Genomic DNA, 4273 nt, shown 5'->3' with positions numbered 1-4273 from the left:
TAGGCAATCTCTGGGGGTAAGCATTCATTTGGGAAAATAAATCATCAATAAAGTGACACTTTCTTTTTCTGCCTCTCACCTATTGTTTGTCCTTATTGATTATTTTCTTTTTATTTATTTCTTTATTTAATTTAAATTGATTAACGTATAATGTATCAATGGTTTCAGAGGTACCAGTCTGTGATTCATCAGTCTTATATAATACCCAGTGCTCATTACATCACATGCCCTCCTTAATGTCCATCACCCATTTACCCCATCCCTCTGCCCACCTCCCTTCCAGCAACCCTCAGTTTGTTTCCTGTGATTAAGAGTGTCTTATGGTTTGTCTTCCTCTCTGGTTTCATCTTGTTTTATTTTTCCTCTCATCCCCTATGATCCTCTGTTTTGTTTCTTAAATTCCACATATCAGTGAGGTTATATGATAATTATCTTTCTCTGATTGACTTACTTTGCTTAGCATAATACCCTCTAAGTTCCATCCACGTTGTTGCAAATGGCAAGATTCTTATTGATTATTTTCTACATTATAAATAGTACTGATTAAAATTTATAAGAATCTCATTATATGAAGAAACAAAGACAAATATACAATTAAAAAAATAAAAATCTCGGGTCCTTACTTTACAACAAGGCATATTTTCTAGAATGTGCAAGACACAGCTAAAGCAGTGAGGTGGATTTTTGTATGGCCAAAGGATCTGTTGGCATTTTTTAATGGGTCACCTTCATATCCCAGTCTTACTTTGTTCTGCTCATGATAACTCTATAGACATGTTTGAAATCATTACACCCTCCACAAAACCAAAACAAGATATTAGCTTTTTATTAAAATGTTTCATTTTTAGAGAAGCTCCTGGCTGTTTCCCAAATCTGGGTTGGGTTTTTAATATCCCATTAAGAGAACCAGCTTAGCCTGGTGAGATAAAAATGGACATTAGGACAATCTGTGTCCCACTGTTATTTCGACAATAACTTTGGATAACTGCCCAAGATTTTTGTGCTCCAGTTGTCCATCCATAAAATACTTAGCAGTAGGTGTTCAGTGTTTGTTAAATGAATGAATGAAATAATAATAACCAACATTTACTTGGTGCTCACCACACGCTAGGCACTTTACTCGCATTATGACTCTGAAGCTCTATGAAGTGGATGCGGTCATTAACTCTAGTTTATAGAGGAGAAAGTTAAGCTTAATTAGCTTGCTCAGAATCATACAGCTAGCAAGGTGTGAAATTTGAACCCAGCCTACCTAAACCCAGTGCCTGTGTTCTTAAACATGCTATGATTGAGCCTTCCCCCCTGGCTCCAGGAGGAGAAAGTCAGCTAAAAGCAACTTACAGAACTCCAGCTATGGTCTGCCTGGTGAACTTGTTCTGTGCTTTGTCTCGTCGTTATACCTCTTGAGGAAGGAATTCAGCAGGGCTGGAATCTCTCACTGTGTGGTGTCAGTGATTTTGGGTGCAGGAAAACTCTTTAACCTTTTGTGTCTTGAAGATTGCATAACTAGGGTCCCTCTAAACCAAAGAGACAAAATAACTGACCCCAAAATACATACTGCCCTTTAACCCCTTTGGGGGTAAGTCAGGGGCATAGAGCTAAGTATCACTGCCATCTCTTCCAGAAATCTAACTAGAACACCCTCAAAAAGAAATCTGATATCTGGTAGAACAAATGGCCAATAGATGCTTTAGACCTAGATGGCAGTGGCTGGGGGTTTGGAGGAGGAGGCCGCACTCCAGTTTATCGAAGCCTCAGAGGATCCTAATTCATATTTAGAAAGTGTATACGTGGACAGAGAGGGTGAGTTGCTAGGACTCTAAAAACCTTCATTTCATTTTGAAAACCGTCAGTGCCATATAGTGACCTATGTGAAGTTCGAGATGAGATTCTATGTTCTTCCTGATGGTTTAGAAACACATTCCATATTTTGGAAACATATTGAAATCTGATTTATATAGTGAACACATTCTAGGGCGTAAAGTGAATATTTTATAAAGCTGAAGTTAAGTGAGAGGGACTGTAGTGACATCGGTGTCAAGGGTGTGCTGAGGCAGAGCTAACCCTGTGGGGCGTAAATAAAATTGGGGACGGCTGCGTATGTGAGAGGTCAAGGGGAACTCACAACCTATTAGATCAGGCACGAGCGACCGATATCAGAATGGAACAGGTTTATAAGCATCCCTAATCTATTTAAAAAACATCTTAAAAAAAAAATGCAGGTCGGCTGTGAGGAAGAGAACAGAGAGGCTACCCCAGTCAACACAGAGGAGTGGATAGGCATGGAGCAGAGGGGAGAGCTGTGAAGAAAACAAAATGAAATGTGATTTCTGAGTGTTTTCTTAACCAGAATTGCAGATCTGAAAGAGATTCATGCTTCATAAGCTCTCAAAAGTACTTATCAAAACACAGAAGACATTTTAAGTGCCCCCTCTGCAAAAAAACAAACAAAATCCCAAACAAACAAATAACACCCTCCCCCGCAACTAGTAAGACTGCGATACAAGCCTTTAGGAAGCAAAATACTCCGTTAATTTTGGAAGCCTACCATATGTCACTGTAACACAACGGAATGTTGTTTTAATGGCTCTCTTAACATACCCTGTGGTGTCTGAGTATTGGATGACACAGTATCTTCCTGGTTTAATTGTGCATTTCCCTGCTTCCTTTGGTTTCTGTCTGTCAAAACAAATATTTTAATGTTGACGCATATAAATATAAAAAAAATTAATAGTTAATAATGGAACAATATAGTATGCTTGAAACATTTAAAAAACTCAAAGCAAAGTCCACATAAAACACTTTTTAAATTTTCAGTAGGAACCTCTAAAAACAGTGTTCTGTGTTAATAATTTACCTTCCAAATTAGATTCAGGGAGAGACATTTTAAGGCAGTTATTCAAACCAAGTACAATGCATAATTATTAAAATGGGTGTAAAAAATGGAGGTAACTAGCTCCGAAGAAATTATGTAAAAGAAAACAGTAAATGGTATTAAATTGTTAACTTATAAAACCGAGTACCATAAATGTTGAAGGTACGTTTATGATATCTCGGCACAATTACTTGCATTTACTTCAAGTGTTTTTCCTTGTCAAAATATCTTAATAGCTGCACTTTAATCATTTGAAACGCATTTATATGCATTTAAGATATTGTGTTTTTGGAATCAAAATCTATTAAGAAACATCTGAATGTCTGATAATATCTAATTATATTAATTAGGAACAACAACAACAACAAAAGGATAAAATGGCTTGGTATACTCTAAGACAATATAAATAATAACGCAGTCAAGAATGAGGACAAACGGAGGTCTTAGTCATAACGCCGTATAGGTAAAGATCATCTTTCCTTCTCACCACACGTCCTCTTATCTCCGTGTTAAATTTAAAGGAAACTCCTTTTTTTAAAGAATTTAAGAATAGTGAAATACTATGATTAATTTAATATCCTGGGTAACAGAACGATTGCCACACATATAAAACTTTTCATTCTGGGTCATACGTTTCAAGGGAATAGACTAAAATAAGGTGACTTTAATATCAAGACTAAGTCAAACAGTTGTATTGCTTGGTGCTTCTGAAGGCACTTTCGTCTTGCAGCATCGCAGGGCCATCTACAGAAACAGATGTAATCACTGTCTATGACGACAAAGAATTCTGGTTATGGGAGCTTACGGCATTTTCTTCAGTTCTCCTTTGACTTTATATAAATAACACCCTTAGTGAAATGGTTTTCATAACTTTTCCTAATGGTCTTTTTATAGTATAATAGAGACTTTTAAGTTAGATAATTTCTTCAAATCTCAAAGTCACAAACGACTTGCGGTAACTTAGGTTCTATTTAATTTATGTCTGATTTCATATACTACATTATTAACTAATATTATAATATAAAATGCAATATATAACAAAATAATATATACTACATTACTAAGTCAGAAGTAAATTCAGTCTATCCATCATCTATCGTCTATATATCAGGTAAAATCACTGTAATATTACATTTATCATCTGCACGACTGCATCGTTTTAAACTCCAAGTTTAATTTGGAGATCAGTGAGGGGAGCATATCCTTTTGAGCTTTAAAATTTTTGAAACTCTGTAGTACATGTGTTACTCTTCCCCCCAAAATAAAAACAAAATAATTAACATTTTACAAGGCTAAGATGGGGGGCAAGAACATTCTATTCTTTTACCCCAGGTAAGATGGTTTATTTTTAAAAGTATCTTGCAGAGTCAGAATTACAGTTTTACTCATTTCTCTCTC

This window comes from Neomonachus schauinslandi, chromosome 3 (assembly GCF_002201575.2).
Source record: "Neomonachus schauinslandi chromosome 3, ASM220157v2, whole genome shotgun sequence".
Taxonomy (NCBI): domain Eukaryota; kingdom Metazoa; phylum Chordata; class Mammalia; order Carnivora; family Phocidae; genus Neomonachus; species Neomonachus schauinslandi.
This window is presented reverse-complemented; position numbering follows the sequence as displayed.